The sequence below is a fragment of the Pinus tabuliformis genome, chromosome Q (assembly GCF_031772625.1).
Source record: "Pinus tabuliformis cultivar Carrire ecotype Pingquan chromosome Q, CPIR1, whole genome shotgun sequence".
Taxonomy (NCBI): domain Eukaryota; kingdom Viridiplantae; phylum Streptophyta; class Pinopsida; order Pinales; family Pinaceae; genus Pinus; species Pinus tabuliformis.
The window spans coordinates 575,610,406-575,624,074 of record NC_142296.1 but is presented as its reverse complement, the minus strand read 5'-3'; the positions used below and the strand labels follow the sequence as shown (position 1 = coordinate 575,624,074).

Below are 13,669 nucleotides of genomic sequence, written 5' to 3'. Positions count from 1 at the left end.
ATACACATCTGCGATCCGATGAACTAGACCCGACAGTTATATAAATATTATTGCATAAGATTTGAGATCCGCAGAAAAGGAATTTCCAATGTATTTTGCATATTTCGTTCATTAAATGAAATACAAGGGATGAGCACCGATGTGATAAGCCAAACCTGAAAGGGTTCCTTAAGGCTATTATATATTGTTTCAAGTCTGGAGAAAAGCCATTTCTAATGCATTTTTCACAGTTTTAATGTATTTCAAAAATACAAAGGGGGACCTTGGAGCAAGGCCGAAGTGACTTGCAATAGCGATTGAGGATAGACCTGATAGAGGAATAGACCGTATTTAAAGACTTTTGAAGTCCGAAATGAACTTTGTTTTGGCGAAATTTCACAGTCGTGAATGCATTTTCCTGTGTTAGCAGAAAACGACCGTGTTTTGGATTCCGAAGGATTTCAAGGGACCGAGGCACTTTTACGTTGCAGAATAGGTGGCCACCTCCCCTTTAGGCACTATGCAATGATTGTGTAACACTGGAAGAGGGATTCGAGGGACAGAGGCCCGAGAGACTGGAAGCCGAGGAGCTGAAATGAACGTGAAGCCTAGATTGGCTTTAAAGCCATAGACAGAGAGCAAACGCAAGGAGGAAGTATTGCAGGTAGTGCCGAGATAGAGACAGAGAGCATTGAGGGAGTTTGTATACTCAGAGAGTCTTGAGAGGTTCAAGCAAAGCTCTTGTTGTTGCATCTGTTGTGTGTGAGGCTCAAATCAAGCTCACTGTTGTAAAACTCTATTTTGAAGAAATAATAGAGAAGCCACCACTGAAGGCTGGCCCAGGAGATGTAGCCTAGGAGTATTGGGTGAACTCCTCATTAAAATTGTTGTGTTATGTGTTGTCTATTATGTTTTGTTTACTACTTCATTGTCTGTGTAGTTCGCAATCTTATCGATCCATTGCATAAAATAACATAGAAAAATCCATGCACATGAGTCTGTAATACCTTATTAATTATCTTAGATCTCATTATCAGATCAATTAATATTAATATTACAAGTAAAAAATGTTGTTTTTAAGCATTTAGTTTGATTTATTGATAGATCCCAGTGTGTTGATCTTTATCCTTCAGTGGTTTAAGCAGTTGATCCAGAACCAATAGCAGGACCGGAACATCATATACTTTCTTCTTTTGATCCAAGTTGAGAACCAATCTTAGTAGCTTCCCTTCGCCTGGTTGGAGATTGAGGAGAAAGTCCCTACCCGAAATGATATATCATAGGTTTATGCTAAGTTACGGGGCCAGAACAAGGTAGGAAGCATAAAAGACAAGTGTTGAGACATCACTTACAGTTATGGATCAATATTTAGTTACATATCCTGGAGAAGATACTCAAGGGACTGTATATTATTTTGATCCTGGTCCATATTATGATGTTACAAATCGAGACCTAGAAGTAGGAGTTGATTGTGCAGTTGGTTGCATAAATCTAAAAAAACAACTTAAAATGAGCAAACACAATTCAACATACCTGTGAATCTGAAGATAGTCAATGATAGTTGGGAATGGAAGATTATTTGATGGAAATGAAAGTCCAAGTTCTCTCCTCTAAAACTCGTAGAAGGACTCTCCTCACTCCAAAGTGTAGAAACAATAGATAAAATGGACAAGTTTTGTGGGAGTTTTTCCTTAAATTGTTTTTTATGCTCTCATACATTTCTGCACTTTTCCACAGTAGGCAATTTTTTTCCTAAAAACTCGAGAGTTAGTGTTTTTGAGAATCTCAACAAACTGGTGAGATTTTTTAGTGAGAACTTGGGATGCGGGAAAAACATCTGCATGGCCAAGTTAAGCTAGAATCGTGCAGTGAAAAACATAGGTAGGACAGATTAAAGAATCCAAACCTTGTTTTTCAAGGCTGTAAAAGCTACAACACCTTTTTTATAGTTATTATGTTGATTCAAGGAGCACTACAATTATTATGTTGATCTAGCTCGCAGCCTATGCTTGAACAGAGCTGAAGGCTACATAGCCATGGTGCATCAAGTACATGTAGGAACAATATTTACTCTTTTATAATAAAGCATTAATATGAAGATTACAAGTAAAAAAATGTTGTTTTTAAGCATTTAGTTTGATTTATTGACAGATCCCAATGTGTTGAACTTGTACCGTGGTTCATAATTAGTTGTTTTCTTATGTTTTTGCATGAAGAAATCACAGCTTAATATACAATTTTCTGCCAACAATGGTCTGGTTTAATCACAATCAAAGTTCAGATAGTATTTGAACCATAATGCTTATTCAAAAAATATAAACATATCTATCTAAAAAGGTTCCAAACCTACTCTGGAATGCTTGCCTACAGCCATAATAAAGAGACCAGTAGCCTGAGTTACAAGGAAAATTTGCTCATTGTTTATGAATCCCACAACAAAGCCTCCAAAAAAGGTTGCCATGTGTCACTTTGAAAAGCATCATATAATTTACAAAAACATGATAAGCCCTAAAGAATATAAGGCTCCACCTTCCGAATATGGGTTAACTTTCCACCCCAGGTGAATTCCTGGTAAAAGAATGTGCCAGAAGTTAGTGTAGAAATTTTGAATAATATGAAACATATTCACAGAGATTATCCCGATTATACACTATTGTGGAATACATGCATAATACATAACTTGCTCTACGTTCATCATCAATTTACAGAAGCAGAAACAATCACATGTGCACATAGAAGCATCAATCACACATATCAACACAGTGTTTTCCCGGGGAAAGAAACTCGCTAAAAACCCCAACTATCTGTATATTATATTGATTGAGAACATGTAACAAACATAGTACAATACTCCTCACAAGTACTCAGTACTATCTCCACCTGTTACACACAATACAGCTCAGATCTGATATCCAAATCTCCTCCACTGCTTGCCTGCCTCCACTGCACAATCCTGCAAGAGAATGAATAAGAATGGCTGATCCAAACTCCTATTTACCTTGTGAAAATCACCCACATTGTAAATCACGTGAGCACAAGCTATATTTCACTTGGTATTGGCCCACACTACGCAGAGATCATTGGCATAACTCAATCCCATGCATGTGCACAATCTCATGCACAACTGATAGCGATCTCAACCTCTAACACCTGTCTCCACTGAACTGTACATACACTGAGTTAATTGATGTATTCTTCAGTTTCATTATGAGTTAATAATTAGACTAAATACAACTAGTTCAACTAAGTCAAACTGAACACAACTCCATTAACTGCTCATCCAACTCCACAGAACTCAACCACATAAGTTCTAACTGATGTCCTGCATGCGATAGCTCAACTAACTCACAAAGAAAGCATATTTCCTTCTGACAGTTGCATGTGCCACATCTATAGCTCAAACTGAAGTGCTCCAAGAGGATAAGATAAATTTTATAGTCTAAATATTATTATGAGACAATAATATTTTACTTTTCTATTTTTGACTAGCAGTCTAAAAATAGACTCTGATCACTCCTTTTGTGATCCAAAAATAGACTTTGCGCCATAACTTGCCTGTAGGCCCACTTAGTGAAGGTGACTCCTTTCCACTAAGCTCTATAATCTTGTTGAATTCTCAACAAGCATTTCTTGTTGCACACTTTTCAACACTCCCTCTCAACAAGAAAGGCTCCCTCTCAACAAGAAAGGCTTCCTCTCAAACCTGATCCTGTAACTTTGGAATGTTCTGCATGCAACATATCTGCCTGGTCCACTTTGCTCCAACAACACTTGGAACAAAAACACTCCCAACTGACCACTCTGTTGGGCTAGGAACATACTCTGATGCTGAAGCTCTACCTGCTGCTGACAAGTGCTCCCTCTCTGACATCTGCGCTACTGCAACATCTCCATGCATCTTGCACCATTGCACACTTCTCTGTGCCAACTAGCACTGTGCAAAACACTTGTGCCTCTTCGCAGTGCTATAGTCTGCATGATATGCATTGTCCTGGGTTTCCCTGCACTGTCACTCTCTTTGCTGCTCCATCCGCATCTGTCTCTACTCAATCAGTCAGTTTCTGCTACTCCACATCGGGGCTCCCATAGCAAGGTCTCATCCAAGAGGTTGGGTACCTCAAGGATCTTGCCCCTCCTCCTTGGGACAATCAATCCACATCACGCCACCTCCTACCTGGAGGTATGGCTGCATGTGATCCCTCAGCCCACCTGGCTCGAATTTCCCCCTACTGGAGGTCTCTGCATGGGTAGATGTCTCTACTCGATCTCCTCTCAGATTCCCTTATTGTGGCTGCTCCACAACCTCCTGAAGTTGCTGCACCAATCGTGGCTCCTCCATAATCATCTGAGACTTATTCTAGCTCTGCATGTTGAGAGGTAATACACGCTCCCTCTCAACCACCAAGTCTCCATCAGTTGCTTTGTTGCTCAAGGCTTTGCATGCATCTTGAACCTCAAGAGCATACAGGTTCTTGACCCATGAACCAATCTGCTTCACCTGTCTAGTGATGATGTGTCTAAGGAAAACCTTTCCCTTACTGAAGACTACACCATAGCCTCTGTCTTCCAGCATCGCAATCGACACTAAGTTTCTCTTCAGTCCTGGTACATACTTGACATCGGTCAAGGTAAGGCGAGCTCCATGCTCCCTCTGAAAAATAACCATGCCTACACCTGAGACACTATACTTCTCATCATTACCCATCGCTATGAGTATCTAGAGATCTTTCTCCTCCAAAGTACTAAACAAACTTTTGTCACCAGTCATGTGGAAAGAAGCTCCACTTTCAAGAAACCAACCACTTCCCACCATGGATGAAACCATGCATGTGAAGAGTGTGAAGTCCAACTCAAACTGTGAAGCAAGTGAGGCTGCCTCACCTTCAGATCCTTCCCCGGATCCCTTCTTGGACTTCTTTTTTGGGCAATTAGTAGCATAATGGCCCAACTCATGACAATGAAAGCATCTCACCTTCGACTTGTCAACCTTCTTCCCATCATTGGAAGAACTAGATTCGGAAAGAGAAACCTTCCCCTTCCCCTTCGTCGCCTTACTCGTTAAGGCACAGTTCTCCTCATCATGCATAGATGAAGAACTGTCTCTGGTGCGCCGTCTAATCTCCTCTTGCACAAGATCTGACCAAAGTCTCTCCCATCCTGGCAATTTCTCCCTTCCATTCACCGAGTCCTGGTAGCTATGCCAACTCTTAGGAAGGCCAAGGAGTGATAGACTCGCCATATCCTCATCCTCAACAGTTACCCCCACACTTCCCAGCTCATCCCGGCATTGGGTGAACTTTGTAAGATACTGGGGCATACTGTCTCCATTCTCATATTTGATGTTTCTAAGTTTATCCTTGAGCACCATTCCACCAGCTCAAAACTCAACCGCTTCTGATCTAAAATTCGTGAGAACAAAGTATTTCTTGTACAGAGATCGACTATATGGGCATTCACCGGATATCTCACCTTCCAAAAGAAGGATGAATCCAGAGGCTACCTGGCCCGATTACAGACTCTGCCTAAAGAAATAAAATGTAAACACTTTCTAAATAATAGATCCGATGATAAATCCTCGCTTTGATATCCTGTAGAACTTTTTCTACAAATCAACCAGCTCCGATACCATGTAGAAATTTTGAATAATATGACACATATTCACAGATATTATCCCGATTATACACTATTGTGGAATACATGCATAATACATAACCTCCTCTACGTTGATCATCAATTTACAGAAGCAGAAACAATAACATGCGCACATAGAAGCATCAATCACACATATCAACACAGTATTTTCCTAGGGAAAGCATCTCGCTAAAAACCCCAACTATCTGTATATTATATTGATTGAGAACATGTAACAAACATAGTACAATACTCCTCACAAGTACTCAGTACTATCTCCACCTGTTACACACAATACAGCTCAGATCTGATCTCCAAATCTCCTCCACTGCTTGCCTGCCTCCACTGCACAATCCTGCAAGAGAATGAATGAGAATGGCTGATCCAAACTCCTATTTGCCTTGTGAAAATCACCCACACTATAAATCACGTGAGCACAAGCTATATTTCACTTAGTATTGGCCCACACTACGTAGAGATCATTGGCATAACTCAATCCCATGCATGTGCACAATCTCATGCACAACTGATAGCAATCTCAACCTCTAACACCTGTCTCCACTGAACTGTACATGCACTGAGTTAACTGATGTATTCTTCAGTGTCATTATGAGTTAATAATTAGTGAATTAATTAATAACTAACTCACACAACTCATCACTTAGCCTATTGATCAGTTAGACTAAATACAGCTAGTTCAACTAAGTCAAACTGAACACAACTCCATTAACTGCTCATCAAACTCCACATAACTCAACCACATGAGTTCTAACTGATGTCCTGCATGCAATAGCTCAACTAACTCACAAAGAAAGCATATTTCCTTCTGACAGCTGCATGTGCCACATCTATAGCTCAAACTGAAGTGCTTCAAGAGGATAAGATAAAGTTTATAGTCTAAATATTATTATGAGACAATAATATTTGACTTTTCTATTTTTGACTAGCAGTCTAAAAATAGACTCTGATCACTCCTGCTGTGATCACTCCTGCTGTGATCCAAAAATAGACTTTGCACCATAATTTGCCTACGGGCCCACTTAGTGAAGGCGACTCCTTTCCACTAAGCTCCATCATCTTGTTGCATTCTCAACAAGCATTTCTTGTTGCACACTTTTCAACAGTTAGAATTCTAGTTGATTAAAATCATATCTCAAAAAATGCAATAACTAGGTGAGCAAAACAACTTGAAAAATAAAGGCATATGACTACATTTCTCTCAAGAATGTGTCTACAATAGTTTGAGCATGCATGAGTACATTTTCATGTATGGTAGCACTATGAAAAACATTGTTCCACATCCCCTAAAAAATGCAGACAACAAAACGTAGAAGAAAAATACTGTGAAAATAATAGTAATACTACAAAACCAAAAGAGCAACTATTAGGAAAATAGAACCAGGGTTTGTCTCCAACAGAATATGTGGAAATATGGATTATATAGATACACCACAATCAGAACAGTATATTTCTTGTACCCATCCACATAAATCATGCAGCAAACAACAAACTACATCCCTTTGGCTTACAATAACTTGACACCTCACTTATCTAGATAGAATATCACCAATATATTGTTTCTGCTATGGTGTGTGTTATGCCATAGGAAAACAAAGTGTTATGGCAACATCAAGGTAGTCTCATCAATAGGGAAACAATTTAGCAATAGGTCATACTTTTTAAAATATTTCCATGGATCCCTTAAATAGCCACTACCAAGATAAAACAAAGAACTGCCTCCATGGGATGTTAGGTCAGCAAACTGTTTTCAGCATTGTTTAAAAGGGCAATCGTCATATTGGATTCCATGTTTTCTAGTGAGTTCCAATATTTTCATTATTTATGACGAGTTGTGGACAAAATTAAGTGTATTGCAACTCATTACAACGAGTTTGTGAAAAAAAGTGTATGAGAACATGTGATGTGGTTTTATGATAAACAACAAAACATGATTTGATTGATTACTGATTCAATTTTTATTTTTTATTCCAGTCATCATGAATGAAAACACATACTAGCGGTAATAAACAATCATTTCAAGAATTCGCTCAAAACTCTCTTACTGTCCAAAGAACTTGAATCAGAAACCTTTTACACATGTATATGTAAAATTAAGCTAAAGAATTAGGAATACATCTTGATAACCTATACATTAAGGCACATGTTCCTGAAATGCATCCCCACAAGTACTCTTCAGAACCATTAAATTTTACAACATTTAAAGCACATCAAATCATGAACATGAATGAACAAATGAATTTACTAATAAAACCAATCCTCATACCATTTAAACCACAGCTTTATTGAAATCCTATGCAATTAAAGGCTTACTCTCTTTGGACTCCATGATTCACAAGAAAAAAGCATTCGACACTCCTAGCTTAGATGCTTGATTGATTGCTATGCAATTAAATTACATTTGAATACATTTGAATAGATAGAATGTATGGGAAAGTTATAATTAAAGAAACAATAAATAAAGTAAAATTAAATTAAAATTAGATCGTGGTGACACTGACCATGCACACATTGCAGGTGTCATAGGAACTGATTCGCAAGTTGGTCATCGCAAGTATCATAGGAACTGATCCAGATTCAAATGCCTAGATTCAGGGATTTATGGGTTGAGGGAGGATGTGCTCAAAGAGCTATAACATCTAGCCTTGCATTCTAATTAGCAACATCAGGGACAAAGGCGTATAGTATAGAGTTTCACTAGGTTACATACTACCTTTGGTCTCTATATACAATTAATCACAAGGTTACTTTGTTCATCCTTGACCAAATCTCTTTCTTTCCTCAAAAAGCGTAGTTCTTCTCTGGTAAAAGAGAAAATAACTTTCCTTAGATCGCTCAGATATATGCCTCAAAGTTGGGGGTGTCATCTCATCCCAGGCCTTCTCTGTCGAAGGTATTACACCTGCCATAGATCAATGTAGTATTAATTTCATATCCCATTTCAATGTATCCTATTATGTCAGTACCACAGGTGATCTAAAGCCTTCTCGCTCTCTGAATTCTCTTATTTTCCAATTCACCACCCTTTATCACTAGCCTCTCACCCTTTTCCACTTGTAAAGTTACCCCCTACCTGAGCATGATCCTCGCTCCTCTGCTCCCTCAAGGGAGCCTAAAAGGTAGGGTGCTCAGGGCAGCAACGATGGATGGTAAAACCTCAAGAAACATAGTTCCAGATCTCTCTTGTTCCCTCGGTTGGCTTTCCTCCTGAAGAACTTGAAGAAACACATAACCTGACTTCTCTTGGTTCTAGATCTCTCTTGTTCTCTCTTGTACCCTTGATTGGTTTTCCTCATGAAGAAAAATAAGAAACACAGTTAAGAAACATAGCTAGAAACACAGGTCTTATCCTACTGTTGTCTCCAGCTAGAGAATCATCTAGTTCAATCCTCTAGTTCTCACCAGCTTCCATCTTCCATAGACACCACTGTAGACACGGAAGCAACATGCATTCACATGTGGCGACTTCAGCCACTATAAATGACTTAGACACCCACCCAACTAACTAAACACTCTGCTTGGATTTGAAAAGCATTCACATAACATTTAATGTTTTAAATTAATGCTAGCATTAATTTAGCAGTTTCAAAATAGAAATTAAATCGATCAACCTAACCTATGGTTTTGGCCTCCCCGCCTCAGGAAGAGGCCAAATAAGATGGTGAAATCCATTGAACCGTAAAAGTTACACAGCAAAAAACTTGCAGGGACTAAAAACTCAAAAACTTTAGGTTAATTATGGGCCAACTAATGCTTATAATAGGATTTTTATTACTATAGTCCCATGCCATTGCTAGATGGTAGGGACTAATAAGGACTACTTTCCACCTAAAATGAAATAAAGAAAGAAACAAGACCCACTGCTCACAATTTTCCTTTCTTTTTTTTAAATTTTGAAATAAGGTTTCCATGTGCATACATGTGCTATAATATTTTTGTAATACATAGCACAAAAGGTAGTGCTTGAAGTTTCTCATAGATTGTCAAAATAGTAAAGTATGTAATATTTAGTAAAAAAGCTCTAGTGCTATGAAGGTTCTCATAGGTGGTCAGAAAATTAAAGTGGATTGGTGGAGACACATTGACATGCCATGATGATGAAGACACTAGAAATATATTTTTCACGCTCCACACTTTTTTGCATATCCATCGTTGGGCTTTGCAAAGGTGGTACACAATATGAGGTGATTCTTCACTAAAATTTCATGGTTATAGTAATTTACTGATAACTAAGAATAAGTTTGATGGTTCTTTTTGTTGGATTTCATATTTGAGGCTAGACGACAAGGTCACTTTGATCACAGGAGGAGCCACCAAAATCATATAGGTGAGTGCCAAGCTATTCATGGAGAATGGAGCACAAATAATAATTGTAAACATTCAAGGCAACCTAGGAAATCATTTAGCTAAATCCCTTTATTTGAATTCCTGCTATTTCCACAACGATGTGTCGAAGCAAGTGGATGTATTTGCCCTGGTGGACTACGTGCAGGTGTCTCAACATAATTTTCAACAACGTCAGGATCCTGGGTGAGTTTTTCTCTTCCTTGGATGACATGACTCTCGACGATTTTGGAAGGGTCATGTCGGTGACTGTGTGGGGGGCATATCTGTGCACGAAGCATGTGGCTTGGGCGATGACAGGCACCAAAACGAGAAGCTCCATTCTCATGAAATTGATCATGGAGTCAGTGATAGTGATGTCCAATGGGCCTTCCTATATGGCATCAAATAACACTATGTTGGGGATTATGAAGTTGATGGCCATCAATCTAACACCACATGGAATTCAGGTGAACTACATTTCTTGAGTGAGCATGTCGACACCCATGTTCATTGACGTGTTCTCGTTCCAACAATCACTCTCCAAATTTTTTCCTTCACGTGAAATTTGGAGCCTACTGCAGATCCTGTTCTCAGTTGTTCCATAGTCACTTTTTGGTTATTTGATGCTTTTGAGCTCCCTTCTTGGATTGAAAGTGTCAAGGGTACTTTCTCACACATGCTTAGTCTGTAGCAAGTTCGTGAGTGCATTATTTTATGCAAGCTTGAACGTGCATAGCATGGTTGATCAAGACTACGCCTATGCGATGTCCAATCCATGTCAATAGTCAATGCACACTGTCATCGATATTTTCTCACTTCTAGCTATGTTTGTACCTCTATTTCACTGAGTCTTGCAAATTATCATTTTTGCACACCTTTTTTTTCGTGAGTGTCATTTTCATGTTTTTGGTTGTTGATTTTTCTCACTTTCACTCTAACTAGTGTAATTTTCATGATATCTTCACTATGGCATGTGTTTCTTTCAAAGTCATTCAGATATCACAAGTGCTTTTCACACTTTAACACTTGTCGTCTTCTACCATGTTAAGGGTCGCACAATGTACATAAGCTTGTTTTGTGGTTTTAAGAGGTTCTCCTTGTGCAGATGAGTCACTCTCACCATGTAAACCTTTGTTGCACTCATTTCCAAAGTTTTAAGCATTGTCACACAAGTGTCGTCATGGTCGTCGAAAATTATATCTTTAGTGTCGCACTTGTCATAAGTTGTCGTAAAGGTTACTTCACTGAGGGAAGTACGTTGTTAATATGTTTCATATGAGATATGTTTTGTTTTAAAACACTCTAAGTGTGTGATCATAGTCAAGTCCTATCACTATTCACAAAAGTTTCACTAATCCGACACTTAGCGAAATTTCATCAAATTCCCCGCAACTTAGCCTCCTCCGGCCTTCCTGAACTATGCATTGTGGTGTCCCACCCCTCAAACTACAACCCTAGCTCTTGACACTACGCAATGTGCAACTCCTTCCTTCTAGGAATACACACTACAAATTTTGAATGGTCAAGCCCGAGCCTTGGCCTCCAAAATTGTGTAATTCAACCCTCGAGTTTGTCCCTAACTATGCAATGCATAGTTTCTGAGCTCAATCCCAAACCTTGATCTCTTGAACTTTGCCACTGCGCAATCACCAAGTATTCTCTTCCTCTAAGAACTATGCAATTGAGTGGATCACAAATGCATGAAATCTATCATGTAATGGAAATATGATGAAGAAATAGATGGAGAAGGAGGACATTCTAAATACACATATGGAGCTAAAAAGATAAGATGATCATCAGCAGAGAAGATGAAGGAACACTAGATTAAAATAGAAGATCAAATATTAGGACCGCATGAAGACTCCATCTAATTCACAACCCTTTGGAGGGTGGATATGAAGAAAAAATTATATCTCTCATGAAGATGAAGCATTTCACATATATTGTTTAAGACAAAGGAGTAGCAAGAATGGATCGACATTTCCATGTCACCAAGAAGTCCTTGTCAGTAGTGTCATGCCATGTCATGTCATGAGTCATCATATGCCACATCATTTTTGTGGATTATGTAATTTATTATTCAAAAATGGATTTTAAAGTGGAAGTCCAAAGGACTTATACATAACATGAAGACTCAGGAAAAGTCAAAAATTCATGAGCGTAGTCAAAGAGCCACAAGGAGGAGAAACATCACCCCATTGGTTATATATACACCCTAATTATGTGAGCAAAGGAATTTTCATATTGGATCCTCCCACAAGGCATTAAAGATACAAGCTAGTTCTTTTGGGGAGCATGTGGTGGCTCCAATGCTCCACTACTAGAGCTAGTGGTGTTCATTGTATACATGTGTCTTAGAACTTTTAATTAACATCACAAGCCTCATGGCTAGCATGTTCTTCATGCATGGATTATGAATATTTGTAAGAATATTGGGTGGATATTTGTAATTCATGTTTGCTTTCATCTGTGCTAAATTAGTTGAACTATTTCAATTATTTTGGTACTTATCATACTAATAATGTGTTGTAATGGTTTCTATTGTTGTCACATCCTTGTGGACTATTCCACTGGATATTAGATGAATATTTCTTGTTGATTGATTGTTATTACTGTCACATCTTTGTGGACTATTCTGTTGGATGTTAGTCAGATCCTTCTTGGTTGCGTGTGTCTCTACTAGGGTGATAATATTACCTCTCTCTTAGAGGCTCACTTTCTTTTCTCCCTCCAGAGTAGAAGAACCTTGACACACTTACAATTGAACACTCACCAGGGATACTCACTTGCTTTTAGAAGGCACATTTGTGTTCCTCTCTCTCACTAACAGTTAGAGCCAAGGAAAATCTATAAGAATACATGACAATCGGGCTGATACTATGGATGAGGCTCATATTCCAAATGGTGTTAGGTCTAATTGGGACTTCATATTGGGGAGAACCCCTTGGTTGACAAATTTCCAACACTGTTAACAAAATAACACTAGAAGGAGGACAAACAACAAGTTGTGCCCATTGAGTCTATTTTGAATCTCTTATTTTTAATGGCTCATCCTGAAACCATACTCCCTGGGTGTTTTTCTAACCTATTCCCCTGCTAAAATTTTAATCTCTGATGAACCTCTTTACCACTTGTTCCAATTGAAGTTTGATTGTGAGGATGGAACATCCATAACCGAGCACATTTCTAATTTTCTTAAATTTTGTGAATACTATGAAATCAATGATGAATAATTTCCTTGTGTGGCTTTCTTCCTCACCCTTGAAGGTCATGCTAATCGATGGTGTCACACCTTACCATCTACTTCCATCCATTCTTTTCATCATTTCCTCCAGGAGCTTTATCAAGCCTTCAATAGTTATGATTATCGAGACATTTATAAAAGAATCAATCAGCTAAGAATGAAACCTAACGAATCAATTGAAGATTTCTCTAATAGATTCCTTCACCTTTGTTATGAATTTCCTAGAGATTGGGATTTATTTAAGCACAAGTTTGAGCATTTGGTTCACATTTCTTTGCATGGTGAACCTACACACCCTGATGTTTCTACTTCCCCAACTCTTGTGAATTATGAGACACCTCTAATTTCAAAGGAGGAATTTACTACCTATTTTCCTTGTCCTCCTACTTTTCTAGTTCCAATGAGGGTTTCATCGCGCAATGGTAAAAAAGTTTGGGAATATCCAAATAAAATTCCTAATCCATCTCTTCA

The 13,669-nt window shown here is 38.5% G+C and overlaps 1 pseudogene; it reads left to right on the top strand.

The window, feature by feature from the left end:
• Positions 1–13,669, top strand: part of LOC149220748 (tropinone reductase-like 1) — a 240,856-nt pseudogene that overhangs the window by 206,103 nt on the left and 21,084 nt on the right.